The 22,198-nt window shown below is 48.4% G+C and overlaps 1 long non-coding RNA gene across 1 annotated transcript in view; it reads right to left on the bottom strand.

Annotated features, from left to right (window-relative positions):
* Positions 1-7,886: 7,886 nt before the first annotated feature.
* LOC307224719 overlaps positions 7,887-22,198 on the bottom strand; it is a 215,602-nt gene continuing 201,290 nt past the window's right edge. Inside the window, exon 2 of the long non-coding RNA XR_013842718.1 lies at positions 7,887-8,048. This is a non-coding gene — a long non-coding RNA (uncharacterized lncRNA). The remainder of the gene's footprint in view (positions 8,049-22,198) is intronic.

Below are 22,198 nucleotides of genomic sequence, written 5' to 3'. Positions count from 1 at the left end.
GGTGCTGCTGACATTTCTGCTGCTGTTGCGCCACTGGAGGGGGGGTGGATTGCTCAATGCATTTTTCAAATGCCCTGCATGTGCAACCTTGTTTTTGTGCCAATGTGTCTGTATTGTATACGCCAGCCTTACTTATGCTTACATTTTTAATATGTTGTAAGTCTTCCTAATACCTTTGTGTCTAACAAGCATTTAAATAATAACCGGATAATAATGTAACAACCACAATCTATCTGGATATCACTTCAGGTGCAGCTGTGTTATACTCTGCACAAGCAGGTGCATTGTAGGACTAAAGTTCTATCAGTCACTCTTATTTTAAGAAAGGATCCCAGGCCGTTCCCTATTGCAGCGTCAAGGACGGAGGAGACTGCTCCGATGGGACTCCTTCCCTCAGGCCCCACAACTGGCAGTCCATGGGGTGGCCCTGCTTGACAGCTTCCTCCTCCTTGCTCTCAGGGTTGCCTCCAATTAGAATTCAGCAGGGAGGAAGAGGAGAGGACAAAATTAGAGTTAGCTGGCTCTGCCCACATCGCCTCCAGCATTTCTCAGATGAAAATAGGGACGTCCCATTCCATAATGACAATTTTACTATTTATACCAACCCCCCCACACACACCTTACTGGGTTATCCCAGCCACTCTGGGCAGCTTACAGCATATACAGGATTGACTTCAGATGGCTCAGGGTTCAGATAACTCCATACCCTCCAGCATTCTTCCAATGGAAATAGACATCCTAAGGGAAAGTGGGACATTCTGAGATCAAATCAGAAACAGGGGTGGCTTCTGTATTTCTGAGACTGTCCCTGGGAAATCGGGGCACTTGGAGGTTCTGGTGGATCCCTTTTCTCCCTCCAGGCCTCTGTTCCTTATCACTCACCCTGCACACAAGTTTCTCCCCTCCCCTCCCCACCCGACACAGGCATCACCTTCCTCCCTCCCTACCCCCCTGCAGTCTTTAATTTTTTAAAAACAAAATCCAAATTGTACAAAATAAACCCCTAATTTTGCAATCAGAGCAAGCTATGCAAATTAAGTGAGTTTATGCCGTTCTGTACAATTTGCATAATTTGCTCTTATGACAGAAATTGCTTTTATTTATTTTTAGTGTGTGTGTCATTCCAGATCTGTTTAGTCTGAAACATTAGCATGGAGGTGTTGTCCTCCAGTTACCTGAGGCTTCTTCCTGGAGCCTCCGTGCAAGTCCCAAGGATGCCACCCTAGGCCATCCAATTGGCCTAGCTAGGGGGTTAGACTAGATGTCCTTTGGCGCCCCTTCCAATGCTACAATTCCATGACTCTACAAAATACATTTAGAAATATAAATAAATAAATTTTGCCGGGTTATCACGGACTTTTCCACATCTATGCATATTTAAGATTCTTACTCATCCCTGGAGTACAAATCAGGAAGAGCAATCCAAGCTGCAGGAAGCCAACATAATTCATGCCAGGGGAAATTATGCTGGTGCAAATTACCCCTACTCCAAAACTGCTATTCCAGAAGGAAGGTGACCGCTGGCCAAGTCGGGCCAAGTCTAGCAGAAGGGAAACAAGACATCAAGACAGAGTCTGACTTTCGCCGCCATTTCTGCTGGCCACTGTTAACTTCCACAGTGCTGCTAAGTCATGCGACTGAGCTGAGCAGAGTTTGCAATGAGGGTGAGTCTCCTCCTGCCCTGTTGCACCCCTGGGCCTTACCCCACCCTGGCTCAGCCAGTTTGGGCTGGGGTGAGGCTGACACAGGGGGGTCCCTGACTAAGGGGAGGTGTGGGGCTTCAGCTGAACCACCCCATTCTCCCATAGCCTGGGCTCTGAGAGCTTCATGGGAGACCCCTCTCTCAGTCCCACCACCCTCACAGGAATGCTTGCGGGGGACACGAGGGGGGGCCTCCTCAGAGCTGACTGTTTCCAGACTCTGGAGCTCCCTCCCTAGAGAAGCTAGACTGTCCTTCCGCAGGCAGGAACAAGACTTTCTTCTTCCCAATGGCTTTGGGGAACTGGCTGTTTTGAAGGAAAGGAGCAGTGCTGTGAAGTCTTTGTAAGGATATGTATTTGTGATATAGATAGACAGACAGACAGACAGACAGACAGACAGACAGACAGACAGATATTTGCATGCTACCCCAGGGGGTTCCAGGTGCTTACTGAGGGTTCGGTTTCCTTGAGATGAGGGAGACTGGTGTCTTTAGGGTACATTGTTTATTCATGCCTATATATAACCTGTGCCTACGAAGGAGGGTCTCACGGCCTTCACACCCCATAAGGGGTCTGCCCTCTGGCACAGAGCCACTTCCTTTTTCCAACTAAAGGCCAGCCTTAGGTGTGGCTGCCCCCTTGCCAGATCCAGAAATTAGAAGGAACTCAGGAATTGGACAGCCTAACCCCAAAAAACCTCACAGGTTTTCCCCTGTGTTTTTTGCTGTTTCTGTTTTATCATCCTGGTGGATCTTAGGTTTGGAGCAGCCCCTTGTGACTCGCTGGGTGGAAGGAAGCCACTGCCCAATCGGCAGGCAGGTCACGGCTCTTGGGGGGCCCCTTTCTCTCTTAAAAAAAAAAAAAGGTTGGATCTATTTTTCTAAACTGCTTTGAGAGTTTTTTTCTACAATTAAGCAGTATATAATTTTTATGAAATAAATAATGTGTGTATGTGTTCTCAATTATTTTACCTAGCTATATGGTTTCTTATTCTGCATTCAGTTCTGTTGGTCAATGAATATAATAGATAATTAATTCATAAGATAATGCATTCATTTAAGTTAATATATGTACGCAGGGGACATGGGTGGCGCTGTGGTCCAACCACTGAGCCTCTTGGGCTTGCCGATCAGAAGGCTGGCAATTCGAATCCCCGTGACGGGGTGAGCTCCCGTTGCTCTGTCCCAGCTCCTGCCAACCTAGCAGTTCGAAAGCACGCCAAAAAGTGCAAGTAGATTAATAGGTACCGCTCCGGCAAGAAAGTAAACGCCATTTCCATGCACTGCTCTGGTGTCTGTGTTCCATTGCACCAGAAGCGGCTTAGTCATGCTGGCCACATGACCCGGAAAAACTGTCTGCAGAGCAGACAAATGCCAGCTCCCTTGGCCTGTAAAGCGAGATGAGCGCCACAACCCCAGAGTCATTCGCAACTGGACTTAACTGTCAGGGGTCCCTTTACCTTTACGCAACAGTTCTTGCCAATAGGTTGTTGGGGAGGCAGGTGCATCAAGTGGACCTGGCCCAGGAAATCCTGTTGGCCTCCCTGGTCCTGCATTGAATAGATATTATTTCCAGTAAGTAGGAAGGTAGGTAGGTAACCTAAAATTGGGAAGTGCATTTTGCCAGCTGAAGAGAGCCATCGGTGGTTGCTCAGGACTTTCAAAATCACAACTGCTGCACATCAGTTTTGCAGCAGGACAGCACTTCTCGCAACGGATTCCCTTCTCCTTCCCAGGACAGCAAAAGGGGTGAAGAGGCCACAGCACCAAGCAGCAGAATGGAAAGGATTCCCTCTGCGGAAATCGCCTTCCACCCACCGCACATCACAAACTTGTCCTGAGGTTGGTTGCTGTATTTTTCTCGTCTTGGTGCGTGTGCATGTTCAGGCATTTTCCCGTTAGCTCTCAGAGGCTCCCAAAAAGGTGGGGGCTGGGTGGGATTTATTGTTGATATTGTGGCCTTGCCTTATGGCACCCAACAGTACCCTCTGCTGGACGCTCTGAGCCTCGGCCCGGCAAAGGTTGCCGGTTGAAAATGGGTGTGCTATCTCAGCAGGGAAGCTTGGAGAAGAGGAGGGAGAGATCTGTCAAAATAAAATGCCACCTATAAATAGCCTGGGAAAGGAGGAGTTTGTTCTGTCGACAGACGGTCGGCAGGTAGTAGAAGTGAGGGGAAAGCAGAGGTGAAACCCAGCCAGCTGCCCACGAAGGGATGGAAAGCGGCAGCTGCCTCCAAGTACTTGTGCCTCCAACCAGGTGCTGCGTTGAACCCTGACTGCTCCACCAGCACAAGCACGTAGAGACAGGCTGAGGCTGGGGTAACCTCAGCTAGGACTCCATTGAACTGAATGGGACAGTTTTGAGTAGACAGGCACAGGATTGCACTGCTAGGCATTACAGCCTATTTTTCACCAAGCTGGATGGTTTTTGTATCTCTGGGGTGTAGTGCTCCACCAGGGGCAGATTTGGGGCTGTGTGAGTGGTGCACACCCCTTTGGCCTTGAGCAGAGGGAGTGCCATCTCAGCAAGCAAGGCGCTGGCCTTCGACAGGGCCCAGGAGTCCTCGCACCTCTTTCCCAAAGCCTAGTTAGCGCTTTCCCAGCCTTGGGAAGGCAGTAGGAGGACTCTAGGACCCGTCAGAGCCCTCGTACCTCCTTTCCAAAGCCAGATGCCTCCTTACCCGCCTGGGAGGGGTGCGGAATTTTGGCCTCGCACAGGGCACTGCAGCACCCAAGCCTGCCACTGGCTCCACACTGCAAACTAAGGAACACATGTCCTGCCTGCCACCCCATCCATGCGCCTGGAAAACTAGCTTATCAGCAGGGAGAATTCCAAACTGCCATTTCTCTTTACAGGCTAGCTTTTTATAGGCAGGGATTTTATTAGTATGATCCTGGTATCCAATCTTAGTATAACTACTTGAACTCTCAGGGGCATCAGCTGGTCTCAAATAGGAATGGACAAATCTGTCAGGGTCTGCAGTCATTTCTACGTCTTAAATTCAGTTTTCCACATTTCTGCATCAGCTCATGAAAATTCACCAGCATTTTAGTGATGAGCAGGGGAATTAAAAGCTTTTCCGCTTGACGGCATGAACTACTTCCCTGCGTGGAGCTGGAATGCACATTCAAACTGAGCAGAATTTGGCACCACCCTCATAGGCAAGTGGTTAAATCCTGATCAGTTTGGCAGGATTCAGTTTGGCAGATTTTTTTAGCAAGGTGCCTTGAATTCCCAGCTTTGGGACTTCAAAGCATCAAATCACTTGGCACCATTGTGACATCTGGTGATTGACAGGTTGGCAGCCCTGCCCACCTGATAAATTTAGTCCACAAGGCCAATTCTAATAAGTACCTGGCCTATGGAACCAAAAAGCCCCCCTGCCCCGTCTGTTCAATACATAGGAACATTAGAAGAGCCTGCAGGATCAGGGCCACCTAGTCCAGCCTCCTGTTCCCACTGTGGCCACCCAGATGCCTCTTGGGGGAAGAAGCAGCCCGCAAGCCGGACCTGAGCACAGGACCCCCGTCTCCCTCCTGCCCTTTCCAGCCACTGCCATTCAGAAGCCTTGCTTCCTCCAGTTGTGGAAGCAGAGCAGAGCCCTCCTGGCTCAGAGCCAGGGACAGCCCTTTCTTCTCCATGAAGTTGCCTCATCTTCTTTAAAAGCCATCCAGGTTTATGACCATCGCTGCCTCATGTGGGAGGGAGTTCCATAGTTGACCTGCATGCTGCATTTTTAAATGAAGTTCCGAGTCCTGACATCTTCAATCAGCCCCTCACCCGAAGAATTCCAAATCTGCAGAAGGGGGAAAAAACACCAGCCTCCTTTATTCAGCTGCTTACAATTTCCGGCCATTTAACCAATACTGTAAATGCTGGAGCAATTGGGGAAAATTGATACTTGAAATTTTTCAATAAAGTAGCAAACAGCCCCCTCTTGTACCATCAGAATAGTGTGAGCATTTACAGTTTAAGGACCTGGGGTGTTGATCCCCTTCAAAGGAGAGACAAAATGGTTACCATGAGCCTTAAAGGCAGTGCAAGCCAGCAGGTGGTACAATAGCTGCAGAGCAATTTCACATGGAAAAACAAAAGGAGGAGAGTAAAAGACTGCAAATAGCCATCCCTGGCTGGAACTTAACTCATTCAGAGTTTAGTTTATCTGGAATGAAGGTGATCCATCCTCCCAAGTACTCGGGGAGCTAAGGGAAGTAAGCCCAGAAATTGGGGTTGCCATATTTTGAAGAGCAAAAAAGAGGACACTATGACGACTCGCGTTTTAAATACCCCTGCTCTAAGTAGGCTATAGAAGCTGTGCTATATTGCTGGGGGGGGGGGCAGGAGATGAGAAGAGGAAAGCAAGTCTTCAGCCGCCAGTTATGTCTATGTCTCATCCAGAAAGCAGAGCCAGAGACATTTTGGCTAATTTAAAAAATCCACCCAGAGAGAAATGCTACCCCTGGAAAAAGGGGACACATGGCAACCCCACCAGAACTCTCTTTTTAGTCAAAGATGGTATTATTATTCCCTGTTTATTTTTTTTCCTATCCATCACAGACTCAATTTTAATCACTTCAAATTACCAGCTTCCCTTCACCAATTCTGACAATAATTCAAAGAAGGTATCATAAAACCTACTTGAACTGGGAGATTATCTATTAGTGTTGACATATTTCTTCTGCTTCACATATATATACTGCTAGGCTGCATCAACTGAAGTCTAGTGTCCAAATCAAGGGATGTAATAGGCCCACTCTATTCTGCCTTGGTCAGACCACGCCTGGAGCCCTGTGTCCAGTTCTGGGGAGCAGTTTAAAAAGGATGTTGAGAAGCTGGAAGGGGGCAGAGGTGGACAACCAAGATGATCAAGGGTCTGGAAAATAAGACTTATGAAGAGTTGGGTATGTTTAGCCTGGAAAAGAGAAAACTGAGAGGAGATATCATGGCCATCTTCAAATATCTGAAGGGCTGTCACAAGGAAGATGGAGCAAGTTTGTCTGTTGCTGCTCCAGAGGGCAGGAACTGAACTAAGGGATTCAAATGACAAGAAAGGAAATTCCAGCTAAACATTAGGAAGAACTGTTCAACAGTGGAATGAACTTCTTTGGAAAGCAGTAGACTCTCCTTCCTTGGAGGTTTGGAGGTTTTCAGAGAGAAGATGGCCATCTGTTAGGGATTCTTTAGTAGTGAATTGTGCATTGCAAATGGTGGACTATATGACGGTTCTATCACTCTGTGATTTACTGTCACTGACTGGTTGGATGCAGAGGAATGGTGAGAGAAACCAGCTGAGGATCCCCCAAGAGAAGAAGGCTCAGAGCCCAGGGAGGGGTGGTGGGACGACAATAAGTGGTCAGAGGAAGGAGACTGGGAGGAGAAAGTGTCAGAAGCTGAAGAGCTAATAGTGAACTGGGAGAGGCGGTGGCAGAGAGAAGTCCAGAATCAGAGGGAGAAGCTAAAGCAGGAGAGCTAAATCTGAGGGAGGCCAAGAGGCAGAGATGAGTCAGGCTGGTGCAGAGTCACGAGTGTCTCCCCCTCCTGCTGCAACAAGTTCCCCTCCCCCCTTGTCTCAAAGAACCAGAAGAGGCATGAAAAGGGTGAAGGAGAGGTAGGCTTCATGCAGGAATAGTCTCTGATTGCTTGGAGAAACCCCTGGAGAGAAGGGGACTTAGACAGCTGTGGGAGGTGGGGACTTTTAGTCTCAGCAACTAATCAATAGGGCAGGACCTACCGGGGATTCAGCTGCTGTGCCCGTTAGGCCTGACACTCCGCCAAGTCTGTGCAGATTGTGTTCTTGCTAATAAAGAGTTAACTTCAACATTCACAGTGTAATTTATTGCTGATTATTCCTGACATTTACCAAAGATTCCTTGAAAATTATGTTTGGCACCAACATTGTACAACTTCCATCAGCAGGTCAAGGCACAGCTTTTTGACAAGATTTTTGGAAGGACGGAGCAGTGTGGGGTGATGTGTTACCTGATGCCACCCATTCTACTGTCTTGGTCTACTGCATTCATATCATGCTGCTTTTACTTTGATATTTATTGTGATTTTAGTTTTCTAACTTGATATCTTTATCTCAGTGGCCCACTGAAGGTCAGGTAATAAAGGGAATAAATAACCCTACACAAAATGCCCATCGTTGTTGTTAAGTTGTGGGCGAACATGTCAGACGACACAGCGATTCTTTAAACAGCTCTTCTTTATTCAGATGCCAGAACAGAACTAGGCTGAGGAGCTCAGTCAGCCTGCTTATATAGAGCTCCAGAACAATGCAACTGTTGCCATTTTCTAAAACTATCCAATCACTGAACGTCACTTTTCGATCCTTCATTTGCATAACTATCTACAGTATCCCCCTGCTGGCCCAGGGTGAGAACTTCAGTACATAACAGTTGTCTTCAAACAATTAGCAGGCCCTTTCTCGCTCTCTCTTTGATTTTGTACAAGACACATAAACGTTTTCTGCTGTGAGGGACATTCTATCTCCTTGCTTCCTTCTCAGAATCTGTGGAACCATTTTCACGATAGGCAGAGGCCACTCATTCTAGTTTTGTGCTTAGAAGGGCAACACTGAGATTGAGGAGGAAACTTTGTGGGTCCAGGGGCATGTTTGGAAACCTAAGAAAACCCCCATGGATATCTGCTTCTCCAGGGGAGTGCAGCTGCATCCAGAACAGGCCATCTTCCCACCTGTCAGACACAAGAACTGAGTCCTGTCTTACCAGGATTCACCTTCAGTTTATTGGTCCACAGGCAGCCCATCTCTGCTTCTGAGCCCCAGTCCCATTCCCAAAGCACCTCTCCATCTTCAGATGGAATGGAGGTCCAGAGCTGCTGTCATCTGCATAATGGCAGCACCTCACTTCAAATCTCCTGATGACAGTTCTGGGTGAGTTTTTAAGTTTTTGAATGCTGAAAAAGCAAGGCTCTTTAGAATATATCTATATTATATAAGCTATACCCAGACATCACAGCTCAGGTCTGCAGCTTGCCACAGATGAACTCCCTGTCGAAGCACACGCACTTTAGTAAATTGGAAGAAAATTGGTTTTGATTTAACAAAAGTTATGAGCATATGAAAACTGCTTGCTTTGCATGCAGAGGCGTTAGCTGTCTTTGTGAAGACTTACCGTTGCATTAGCATATTCTTCTTCCATTTAATTAAGTAAGTGTTGCAAATTGTTTTTCTGTTAATTATTTCAGCTATGGACATTATTATTTTCCCATTCCGGGAAGCAGACTCTATTTCAGAGGGTTAATAGTCCTGCTAACTCAACTTCCCCCCCATAACTGTTTGCTGCTGTTGATAAGGTTTCCATCTGCCTTTGTTATGGCAAAAGCATCTTGGCTGTTTATAATTGGAAACATCCTGTAGCAAACAATCTCCAGAAGCACCAATATGATATCCCAGGCTGCCATATTCTCTCTTCCCTCTGTGGCTAATTTCACAAAAGAGCTGCTGACAGCCAGTGTCTAACAAAAAACCCAACCCATCTAGAGACAAGTGGTGACAGAATCAGTCTGTTTTCTGCAGGTGAACGTGTGGCATTAAAGACATGACCGGGAGTAAAATACGTGTGGGAATGGGTGCTGGTAATTTCTCCCATCGTGTTCCAACAATTAACAATTGTTAATATTTTAGTGTATTCTTGGTTTCTATGGAAGCCGCCCAGAGTGGCTGAGGAAACCCAGCCAGATGGGCGGGGTGCAAATAATAAATTATTATTATTATTATTATTAACAAGAAAAGAATCTGTGCTGGAAATTGTCAAAAGGGAGATAAAGTTGCCATGAAATTCTCACGAGGAAGGGCTTGTGCTGATTCCGCCCTACGTTTGAGGTAGCTGAGGGGTGTTTGTGAGTCTCCTTCCTTTAAGAAGATAAGAAGAGCACCTTCTGGACAGGGGCAAACGAAGGCATCGTGACACCCGGGGAGGGGCGTTGCTACGGTTTGCCAACGGCGGCGCTCCAGTGCCAGGATCCTCTGCTTGCTGCTGCAGCCGCAAACAAAGGATCCTCCATTCACGGCTGTAGTGGCGATGGAGGGATCCCACCGCCATCCGTACAGCGCTCGAGCGGCACCGGCAGCAAACTGCTAAGGTACAGCATATGTGCGGCGTCGTTACGTACAACGCATGCATGCGACGCCGCACATGCACTGTACATAGCGGTTTGCCGCTGGGGCTGGGATCCTCCGCTCACGGCTGCAGCCACGAACGGAGGGTCCTCCACATGTGGCAGTGCGATGGCTGCTTGCACCACCGCACCCAGGGTGGGGCAGCAGGACAAGCACCCCATGGGGTGCCGCCTTGTCACCCTCCCAGATGTGGAACCTGGGGCGCACCGCCCCCTCCCCCCCCCGTTGTGGCGCCACTGCTTCTGGATGAGACAATGGCCACATCTAGTTCAACACCCTCTTGAAGCACACACGCAGGACCCAAGCCCACAATCATGTCAGAAGAGCCCCAGTGGACCCGGCCAAGGGTGCTGCGAAGGCAGCGCAGGAGCAGCCCAGCAGAGGGTGCCGTTGAATGACAGGGCTGGTGGTAGTGTGGGGACAGCAGGGGGGCAGGGGAAAAGGAGGGCAAAATGTCTTGGGCTGCTCCTGCCTCCAACAGCCACCAAGCTGACACTGTCCTCCTTGATATATTTTCCTTTCATTGCGCAAATGCAGGCATTCCCAGACCCTGCTGAGACCTCCCTCTAAGGCACAGATGGTGCCCTTTTTGGCTTCAGTGGAAACCAAGTTTGCTATTGGTATTTCTGCCAGGGTGGGAACACTTGTGGTGGGCAAGGCAAGAGGCAACACGCTATATGTGGGGCTGCCTCTCAAGATGGTTCAGAAACTTCAGCTGGGGCCGAATTCAGCGGCCAGCTTACTCACTGGGCCAAGATGGTTTGAGCATCTTACACCGATCCTGGTCCAAGTGCACTGGCGGCCAACTTGTTTCTGGACCCAATTCAAAATGCTGGTTTTGACCAGTATAAAGCCTTAAATGACTCAGGACCACAATACCTCAAAGACCACCTTTCCCCATATGAACCTGCCCAGACTCTGCGTTCATCTTCTAAGGCCCTTCTTTATGTGCCTCCTCCATGAGAGGTCTGGATGGTGGCAACATGAGAACAGGGCCTTTTCTGCAGTGCCCCCCCCCCCCCGTTTGTGGAATGCTCTCTCCGGGAGGGGGGGGGTTGCCTGGTGCCTTCATTATACACCTTTAGGCACCAGGCAAAAACATTCCTCTTCAACCAGGTGTTGGACTGATTAGCATTCTATGGCCTTTAAATATTTTGGGGGAAGGGGTTATGTCACAGGAGTACTGACACATAGCACAGTTTGGTGCAGATCAGAGAGAGACAAGGTCACACCAGCGATCTTGCAGTTAGTAGTTTTAAAAAGGAAAGAGAACAGGAAACATATGGAGACAAATGAGATATGCTCCCTTATAGCAAGCCGTTGCTCAGACGGTCTTGCACCTCCCACCTCACCCCCTTCCCTCTGAGTCAGACCCCTCCCTCCCTCTCTCGCGACTCCCAAGGGGTCCTCTCCTTCTCTGCTTCGCTCTCTGCTCTGTTAGGTAAAGTAAATGCCATGTTCTGGGGGTGGGAGGAGGGGGCTTGGGGTGAAGCTGCTAAGTCTGACTCCTGTCTGTTCCCCCCTTTTCCTCAACCTCCCAGCTCTTCCCCTCCCCTTGGGTGTGTCTGGCCGTGCACCACCAGGATCCCAGATCTAAAGCCTCTTCCTCTGTGCTTTCCCTGGAGGGATCTTGGTCAGCTGCAGGGCTCAGCAACCTTTGTCAGCTGTGGGGCGGTCCACCGTCCCTCAGACCTTGTGGGGGGCCGGACTATATTGGGGGGGGGGGATGAATGAATTCCTATGCCCCACAAACAACCCAGAGATGCATTTTAAATAAAAGGACACATTCTACTCATGTGAAAACACGCTAATTCCTGGACCGTCCGCAGGCCGGATTTAGAAGGCAATTGGGCCGGATCTGGCCCCCGGGCCTTAGTTTGCCTAACCCTGGTCAGGTGGCTTCCACAACTCCTGGCATCTGGTTGACCACAGGGAGAGCAGGATGCTGGACTAGATGGGCCTCCTTCTGGGCCTGATCCAGAAGGCTCTTCTCATGTTCTTATAGAGAATAGAATTTTTCTTTTTTTAAAAAAACTGCCTCTGATAAAGCATAAATGGGGCGGCATCAAATGCTGATCCAGAGAGATGTATTCTGCCTGCACAGTGAGTGAGTGCGCAGGAGTCTTCGGGTCCCTTTGCCTCCCTGGCTTTCATCCATCTCCGCTGCAGCATCAGCGTTTTCACAGCACAGCCGCCTGCCTCTCCCGCCTTCCTCCCAACAAGCTCCTCCATCTCTGAACGCAGCCAAAGGGTTTCCTTCCCCAGTCCCCTCCCACCACCCCTGGGAGCCTTTCCCAAGTCCTAATAAAGATCTCTGAAACAAGATGCTAATGCTGGATTATTCAGGTAATCTCCCTGAGACACTTCCCTTGGCAGGGCTGCGGATAAATAATGAATTAGGCCTCTGCTTATTATTTCTCTTGCCCTTTTGGTTCACCTCAAGTCGCAGGAAGGAATACAGATTTAAAGACAATGAGGTCCATTTATTAATATATCCGCCTCTGCCAATCCCACACTGGGGACCCAGGGAAAGTAGCTGGGACATCCAACGTTCATTCCCCTCTATCTGTATTTTATTTGGAAGAGATTTTAAGTGGAATGGACTCCCTCAAAAGGTAGTGGATTCTCCTTCCGTGGAGGTTTTTAAGCAAAGGTTGGGTGGCCATCTGCCACGGATGCTTTAGTTGAGATTCCAGCATTGCAGGGGTTGGACTAGATGACCCTCAGGGTCCCTCCCAATTCTATAATTCTATGATTTATTATTGTGTGTGTGAACACCATCTCATAAAACATTAGGTCCTCTCAAACTGCCTTCCATGCTCCAGGGCATGGATCTCACATGCTATGAGCTCTTCCATCTTATGCTCAGGTTGTATATATGTGTGAATAAGATGACACCACAATCTCCGCAGGCCTTGATTGCAGGGAAACTGAACTGTGGGTAAGTGCTTGGAACCACTGCAGTCTCTCACCACTTGGAGATGGGGGGGGGGGGTAACAATATGTACACAATGAAACATCATTAGAAAAACAATCATTTTGCAAAATACCGTAATCATGAAAACATCCCCAGTTTAATAACTAAGCACCAATCTGGGTCTCTCATCAATCGGATTTGGAAAAGAAGAAGTCCACTTTGGAAAAGGAGCAATCCAAATCTTATGCCAGCACTTTTTGTTTTCCTGAGCACTTGCAAAACAACAGACTCCTGTTTTCTCTGCAGAAACCTTTTGCCGCAGGGCAGCCTCGCCTGGGACAGCCCCTTACAGCCATCCCAGGGCTACTCTTGGCGCGCTCACTGCTGCATCGTGAGAGGCAAAAGAGGCTGCAGGTGGGCAGAAGAATTGCTACTTTATATGTGTGGGCACACCTTTAAAAATGATGATTGTAATTTAAATTGAGATGCAAATCCATCTTGCCAAAAGTGGAGAGGACTGTGACCAGGCAAGCTGCCTGCCTCCCTGCCTGTTCAAGGGCTCCTTGTGGACGGGCGACTTCAAGAGCCCTCCTGTTCCCCCTTCTTCTTGGGCTCTTTAGCTGGACAGCCTTTCAGACAGAGGACTGCTCAGAGAGCTGAGTGTCCTCTGGGAGTGCTTGAAACAGAGAGCTGCCCTCTATAAAGGAGGCCACATGGCCAAAGTTTCCTCACTGTTTAAGGGTCTGGAAGCCTTATGAGGAACGGTTGAAGGAGCTGGGCATGTTAGTCTGGAAAAGAGAAGACTGAGAGGATATCTCAAGGGCTGTCACATGGAGGATGAAGCAAGCTTGTTTTCTCCTGCTCCAGAAGTTAGGACCCACGCTGCAAGAAAGGAGATTCCATTTAACCATCAGGAAGACCTTTCTGACAGCAAGAGCTGTTTGACAGTGGACCAGTCTTCCTTGGAGTCGTGGACTCTCCTTCTTGGAGGTTTTTAAGTAGCGGTTGGATGGCCATCTGTCCTGGATGCTTTAGTTGAGATTCCTGCATTGCAAGGGGTTTGGATAGATGACCTTTGGGTCCCTTCCAACTCTGCAATTCTATGTGTCTATGATTCTACAAGAAGAACCTAAAGGATTAGGCCAGTAGCCTTTCTATTCCAGCCTCCTGCCCAACCACATGCCTTTGGGAAAGATTCCTGGGAACTTTATTGTTATTGTTATTGTTATTAATTCAACTTATACACCGACCTATACCCAGAGGTCTCAGGGCAGTTCACAACAAGACCACAACATATAAAATCAAACCAAAAGCAATAAACCCCCCAAAAAGAACCACATTCTAAAAGGGTGTTGGATGTCAGTAAGATCAACCAAAGACCTGGTTGAAAAGATCAACGTTTTTGCCTGGCGCCCAAATGTGTATAATGAAGGGACCAGGCGAACTTCCCTGGGGAGAGCATTCCATAGATGGGGAGCCACTGCAGGGAAGGCCCATTCTCGTGTTGCCACCTCTGGACCTCTCGAGGAGGAGGCACACGAGGGAGGACCTCAGAAGATAATCTCAGCGCCTGGGTAGGTTCATATGGAAAGAAGCAGTCCTGGAGGTATTGCGGTCCTGAGCCATTTAAGGCTTTCTTGGTCAAAACCAGCACTTTGAATTGGGCCCAGAAACTAATTGGTAGCCAGTGCAGTTGGACATGGATCAGTATAATATGTTCTAACAGTAGTGCTCTGGTGAGCAACATGGCTGCTGAGTTCTGCACTAGCTGTAGTTTCCGAACCATCTTCAGAGACAGCCCTACGTATAACGCATTGCAGTAATCTAACCTTGAGGTTAGATTATATCAGAGCATTGACAACAGTAGTTAGGATATCTCTGCATAGCTGGGCCACCAGCTGAAGGTGATGGAAGGCACTCTGGGCCACTGAGGCCACCTGAGCCTCGAGCAACAGCAGAGGATCCAGGAGGAACCCCAGGTGACGAACCTGCTCCTTCAGAGGAAGTGTAACCCCATCAAGAGCAGATGACCTCCCACCCATCCGGTCTGAGGAACCACCCACTAGCAGTGCCTCAGTCTTATCTGGACTGAGCTTCAGTCTGTTGGCTCTCATCCAGTCCATTACTGAGGCAAGATTTCCAGCACTTCCACTGCCTCACCTGCAGATGTAAAGGAGAAATAGAGCATACTGCTGACAACATACTCCAAACCTCCAGATAACCCCACCCAGCAGTTTCATGTAGATGCTAAACAACATGGGGGATAGGATTGAGCCCTGCGAAACCCCACATTGAAGGTTCCACAGGGCTGAAAACCATTCCCCAAGTAACACCCTCGGGGAACGACCATCCAAGTAGGACTGGAACCACTGCAAAGCTGTGCCACCCAGCCCTAGTTCGGAGTGTCGCTCCAGAAGGATATAGAATCTCAGAATCATAGAGTTGGAAGAGACCACAAGGGTCATCGAGTCCAACTCCCTGCCAAGCAGGAAACACCATCAGAGCACTCCTGACATATGGTTGTCAAGCCTCTGCTTAAAGACCTCCAAAGAAGGAGACTCCACCACACTCCTTGGCAGCAAATTCCACTGTCGAACAGCTCTTACTGTCAGGAAGTTCTTCCTAATGTTTATCATGGTCAATGGTATTGAAAGCCACTGAGAGGTCAAGAAAAATTAACAGGGACATGTTTCCCTTTTCTCTCTCTCTCAACAGAGGTCATCATACAGGGCGACCAAAGCAGTTTCTGTGCCGAAGCCAGGCCATAACCCAGATTGAAATGAATCCAGGAAATCAGTTTCTTCCAAAAGCGGCTGGATCTGGTCCGCAACCACTCGCTCCAGAACTTTACCCAGAAAAGGGAGATTAGCAACTGGCTAGTAGTTAGTTAGGTTTTCCAAATCCAAGGAAGGTTTCTTAAGGAGTGGTTTTACCACTGCCTTCTTCAAACAGGCAGGGAGCACCCCTCTCGTAAAGAGGCATTGATCACCTCCCTGGCCCAGCTAGCTGTTCCCTCCCTGCTGGTTTTTATCAGCCAAGAGGGGCAAGGGTCTATAGCGCAACTGGTTGCTCTAACTGATCCGAGCACTTTGTCCACACCCTTGAGCCTTACCAACCGAAACTCAGCCAACACAACAGGATTAGACTGTGCTCTTGACACCCCATGAGTTTCATCTGCTATAACAGAAGAGTCAAGGTCTTGGTGGATGCAAGCAATTTTATTCTCAAAATGCTTTTGCAAACAAGTCACAGTGAGCTACCGATGGTTCTGTCAACTCCTTTGGGCCAGCTTGTAAAAGGCCCTGTACAACCCAGAAAAGCTCTGCCAGACAACATAATGAGGATGCAATGGAGGCAGCAAAGTATGCCTTCTCTGCTGCCTTCATTGCCACTAGGTAGGCTCGATAATGAGCAGTGTTCAGTTGCATTCATTTGGATCTTTCCTCCCCTTGCGTTCAAGCTGTCTCCCAGCTTGTTTCTTCGCCCTAAGCTCTGGAGTACACCAGGGGGCCAATCAGGCTCCACAAGGTGGGAGAGAACGCTCGGGGCGATCGTGTCAATAGCCTGAGCCATTTGGGTGTTCCAGAGATCGGCCAGGGCTTCGAGACAAGCACCAATCATATCAGCCGGAAAAACCCCCAGAGCCGTTTGGAATCCCACTGCATCCATCAACCTCCAAGGGCAGACCTTCCTAATAGGTCCCCACCTTGGCACAGGGGAAAAGGTGCTGACATCCTAGATCTCAACAGGAAGTGACCTGACCATGACAAGGGACTGATGTCAATGTCCCTCACCTTCAAATCACTCTCTTCTTGCCCAGTCGAGAAGACAAGGTCCAGAGTGTGGCCTGCCTTGTGCCAGTGACATGTTGGGACAGACCCATGGTTGTCATGGCACCATGAAGTCCTGACCCACCCCAAAGCCAGCTGCCTCGGCATGGATGCTGAAGTCTCCCAGAACCAGCAGTCTGTGAGTCCTCAACACCGCCTCCGAGACCAGCTCTGTCAGTTCAGGCAGGGACACTGTTGGGCAGGAAGGTGGGCAGTAAACCCCCAGAATCCCTAATCTGTCCCGGCTGCCCAACACCAAGAACACACACTCTAGACAACTGGACAGAGAGTCTGGAGATGAGAGAGAATCTCTATAAACTACAGCAACTCCCCATCCCCGATCCTCAAATTTGGCCTGATGCTGCACTGAATAACCAGATAGGCATAGTTGGGTGAGACCAACTCCATCCTGTTCACCCACCCTGGTTACATGCCAGATTAGCCTCCTCATCCATAATCAGACCATGGATGAGGGAGATTTCATTCTGGGCTGACCTGGCACTCAACAGCAGCTGGCTGATAGGACAACCGCAATTCCCCAGGTTGGAGGAGGGGCTGGCACACAGCACAGTCACTAACTGCCTGGGCCATGTGCCCCTCCTCCGGCCTGCCCCTCCCCCCACGCCATGCCTCCCCCTACCCAGAACCGCTCCCCCGGCTCTCCCCCCTCCTCTCCTCCCAGGCACATCCCACCCAATATCCTTACAACTCGATTAAAAAACAATAAAAACACTAAAAGAAAAAAGAAAAACAGTTTTAAAACAGTTGTTGTTTTTTTAAAAAACAGACCCTCTCTGCTGAGCAGCAGTCCTTATGAGGCCTGTCAGGTGGGCCAGGGGGAGAGAGGCAGGCACAGGGCCCTCAGGCTCTCAGCAGAGGAGCTTATGCCTCACAGAGCTCCTATTCCCATCGCCCTTAGCAAAGTACGGTTCCCATGATTCTTTGCAGGGGTGGAAATGCACCTTAAATGTACTGTGTGCTCACAGCATGTGTTGTTTGCTACCCTTGGCTTTTCAGGGAAACAAGGCAGGATGGAACATAAAGAATGGGCCAGTCTAGATTTCTACAGCCTCTTTGTGCACCATATTTAGAATGACTTTTATCCTGCTGCTGTTCTGTATGTCGCAATCAAAGCTCATGGTTTGGGGGTGAAACTGGCCTCGACTGAGACTCAGGGACAGTTGCACTGAACAGATGCAGCCTGTAAAACACTTTGCAAATTAATCGGACCACCTCATAATCACAGCTCAGAAAGCACCTTAGTTTCCAGGTGGCAGCAAGGAGCAAAAGGCAGCCGGTGCACAGAGCAGGTTTCTCTTTTTAATCTCTAATAGGTTCGGCATTTGTGCAACACAATTAAGCATCTTTAATGCAGCTTCCCAAGAATGTTGCCTTTTGTGCTGAGATCATCGCCCAAAGCCATTTCACCTGCACTTAGTGTCCATCCAGCCCATCTGCACAAACACACACACACACAGCACTACCAGGAGACTTGTGTCTGAAAGGAACATCTTTCCTATTACCTCCATCATTAACCTTGCTGATGGAAAATCCCACACCTGGAGTACAAAAGCCAATGTCAGTAAGTAGCTCACCAAAAGCCCATAGAGAGGAAGGACTGGCAAGGGAAGAAGATGGACTGTGATGGACGAAGCACAATCTTTAATGTAATCATAGAATGGTAGAGTCGGAAGGGGTCCTAGGGGTCATCTAGTCCAACCCCTTGCCCTGCCCACTGCATGGCCCTGGGCATGTCGCTATCTCTCAGCCAGCCTACCTCACAGGGGTGTTGTGCAGCATTAATGGATAAGAGATGGGAAGTGTATGCCACTTTGAGCTCCTTGGAGTGAAGGTGGGCTATTAACCTGGGGGAGGAGAAAGGGAGTTCGCCTCTTCTGCACAGTGGTGTCGTGGTAAACCTTGAAGGGGCAGGAGCTCATCATGCCTCCCAGCCCCAGGAGAGTCCAAGAATGCAGACAGGGAAATACAAGAGCAGCAGGGCATAGCATAATGTCCCATTTGTTAAGATTGGTATGACTCAGGAACGCCATCAAAGAAAGGGAAAGAAGTATCCAAATTCCTTCCACTTGGTTATATCTTTCTTTTCTTTTTTTAAAAAATAATATTTATTAAGATTTTGGAAATTACAAAAAGAAAAAAAGAAAAGTTAAACATAGAAAAACAGAAACAAAAACAAAAACACTACATAAAACATTAAATTAACAAAACAAAACAAAAACAATTAAAACACTTCCAATATTTTCGATCTTAACTTTCATACACTTGTTTCATTGACTTCCTCAACGCCTCCCTTTTTGTATTCCACTTCAATTAACTATTTCAGCAAGTCCTTTCCATCTTCATCTATTTTCTGTCTTATAGTTAATTTTAACATATTATAACCTAGTTTTTTCCCCTTTTAATGCATTAACAATCTATCTATACCTAGTTCCTTCTAACATTTCTGCCAAAGCCATATAACTTTATTCCACCTTTTTTCTAAAGCTCCTTAATTTTTCAGTATTTCTGTAAATAATCTTTAAATTTTTTCCAATCTTCCTCCACCAACTCTTCTCCCTGGTCTCGGATTCTGCCAGTCATTTCCACCATTTCCATATAGTCCATTATATCTTTCTGTGACAAGGGAGAAGAAGCGAGAAGGAAGAGGTCCTCTCCAGAATATTCTCCCTACAGAGGCCCACCTGACGCCATCATTGATGACTAACCTGATTTCATTGTGGCCCATTGCTCCATATCTGTTTCTTAATATTGAGGATGGATAAGATGATTTATGCAACGCCTGTACCTTGGATCCCAAATGCCCTGGAACTCAGACGTTTTGGCTCCCAAACACCGTAAACCCGGAAGTGATTGTTCCGGTTTGCAAATGTTCTTTTGGAACCCAAACGTCCAATGGGGCTTCCACGGCTTCTGATTGGCTGCAGGAAGCTCCTGCAGCCATTAAGAAGCTGCGATTTGATTTTCGAATGTTTTGGAAGTCAAACGGACTTCCGGAACAGATTCCTTTCTATTTCCAAGGTACGACTGTAGTTAACTCAGTAATTGTTATGGTTACAGTGTTTCTTCTTCTTCTTCTTCTTCTGATTCATTTGCACACCTTGTTGACTTTATACAGCTGTATGCTAAAAAATCAATAAACATGTTTTTTTAAAAAAAAAAATCTTCCCAGCACCAGGTGAATCTTCTCCCAGGCATTGGGCACATTATGTTAACAGTTCTGTGTTCTATTAATGAAATGTTTGCTGCTGCAGAAGTCCTCTGCTGGGACTGTTTCATAGTTGTGTAATTTTTCTATTGTAACATATTGTTGTCTGTTTTTATGCCTTTGGCTCTTTTTTCGGTAAGTTGCTTAAATACTGTTTTTCTTTTGTATTACGTAGCTAACAAGTTAAGTACATAAATAAACTGACTTGCTCTGGGCTGGGGGGGGGGGCAGCAGCCAAGCTTCCCCATTTGGCCTGCGAGGCCCCTTAGCGGCAAGACACACCCTGGCCCTGAGGTGGTCCTTGCCCCCAAGCCCCCTGCCTTCTTGGGAGCTTCTGAAGTGCTGCACAAGGGGGGGGGTTGTGCTCTCTTCCTAGCAGCCAGTGCAGAGGGGTAGTGATCCTGCTGAGTTTGGATTCAGGAGGAAAGCCCTGCAGGAGGAGAGGGCCAGGGGGCTTCTGGCCAGGATGAAGGCTCTGCTCTGCCTCCACAGCTGGAGGCAGCGATGCTCCTGATAACCAGCTTCTGGGATGCACAGGGGGAGGGGAGGGGTCTTGTGCTCGGATCCTGCTTGCTGGTTTCCCATTCAAGCATCTGGTTGGCCACTCTGAGAGCAGGATGTCGAACAAGATGGCCTCCAACCCTTTGGCTGGATCCAGCAGGCGGCTCTTATGTCCTTAGGTCCTTAGGAGCTCTCTGGCAGCGTCACTGCGCCCATCCTTTGAACTTCACTCCAGCAAGGGATTTTGACAGGTGAGCAAGTCCCATCACATGTCAATCATGTGATGTCATAATGTTGTGACATGATTGACAGTTGGGTTTAACTCCACCCACCCAATTGGGCTCCTAAGGCTGGTCCTGATGAGGAACTGGCCTGTGGAGATAAAAAGGTCCGTCCGTCCCATCTCGTCCCCCCCGGGCTAATCAGTCGTAAATTAACTTGAAAGCTTCATTATCCTTCATCCGCTTGCTAAATCAAAAAGGGACCGTCCATTTCCCTGGCAGGTGAGCAGATGGCATCATCATTCTGGCAGCCAGGCACCCTGCGTTCCCTCGAAGGCACAGGAACCACGTCCTGTTTTGCATCTGGCCACCCAGCTGAGGATTTCCAGCACTTAGCTGAGTTTGGTTTCTTTTGGGGGAGAGATCACAACCTCCCCACCCCCACCCCGGACATGTTGAAATTCCCATTTTGAACTTTGAACAAAGAAGGCAAGGAAGAGGCACCAGGATTTGTTCTGCTTTGTGGGGAAGTGAGAGGAAATGGAAGCAGGAGGCTGACTCTGGAGCAATCCTTCCTAATAGATTCAACTCCTAACATGTTTTTGTGACCTTTTGTAGAAGGCAATTTAAATTCTAATTGTCCGATGTGCACCAGCAGAATCAATTAGTGAGGGAAAAGTGCTAATTGTTCAGAGTGGGTGGAGACACAGCCCAAGGGATCTGCAGGCCTGCGGAGGGGGCTGGACTCCTGCTCAAATAGCCTCTGTGCTGCACTTGTCAAGGTCCATTAGACTTCTGGAGCGCTGGATGCGACCATGGTGCCTTTCTGCCTGGCCGTTCTCAAAGAAGACACATGCCCAGAATAAAGGGTCTTTGAATCTGATTGTTTGCCGGGGCGGGGGCGAGTTTGGTGTTCTTTTAAGTAAGAAACCTAATTTGCCAGTGGCTTCACGGTAAATGTGGACGGTGCCTGTGCCCTTCATAAGCGGGGCCAGCCCTGCTGTTGGGAGAGTGAGACGGTTGCCTCAGGTGGCTGAGGGCAAGAATGCACACCCCATCCAGAGCGAGGTATGGTAGGGGAGGTAGCTGCAAAGGGCACCTGCCCCACGGTGAGGTCACCACAGGGGCAGCAAACCCTCCTTCGAGTTTAAGAGCCGCAGACTGCTTTGTGCACAGAATGTGCCCCGTGAGGACGCAGCCCTAGCACAGCACCTTCCTTTCGGAGCAGGCCATCTCGCCCCTGCAATTCACAGGACCCAAGAAAAAGTTCTTCCCACCCAAGCAAGTGTGTCTCAGCCTCGCAAAATGAAGCCAGCTCCACTCCCAACTTGGTCAAGCGGAATTAGCCATTTCCATGCTCATTCTCTGCCTGATGTAGCTGCAAAAGCCCCTTTTTGAATTTCCATTAAAAATAATAATACATTCCGTTCTGCTTCAGGAGGCGCATTGCTCCTCTGCCCGTTTTTCCCCATTCAGACTCAACGAGGCTCCCTACTTTTTCTCCCTATTTCTTTTTCTTCCTTCTTCCCAGCACCATAATCATTTTAAAGCTCACTTCTTCTCTGTTCCATTATTTGGGCAATTGTGGGTGGTTTTTATTGCCAGGATTTACAAAGCAATTCAGTTAAACTTCAGACAGCAAGCCAGAGATGGTTTGGAAA

The sequence above is a fragment of the Podarcis cretensis genome, assembly GCF_951804945.1.
Source record: "Podarcis cretensis genome assembly, chromosome: 9".
NCBI lineage: Eukaryota > Metazoa > Chordata > Lepidosauria > Squamata > Lacertidae > Podarcis > Podarcis cretensis.
This window is presented reverse-complemented; position numbering and strand designations above follow the sequence as displayed.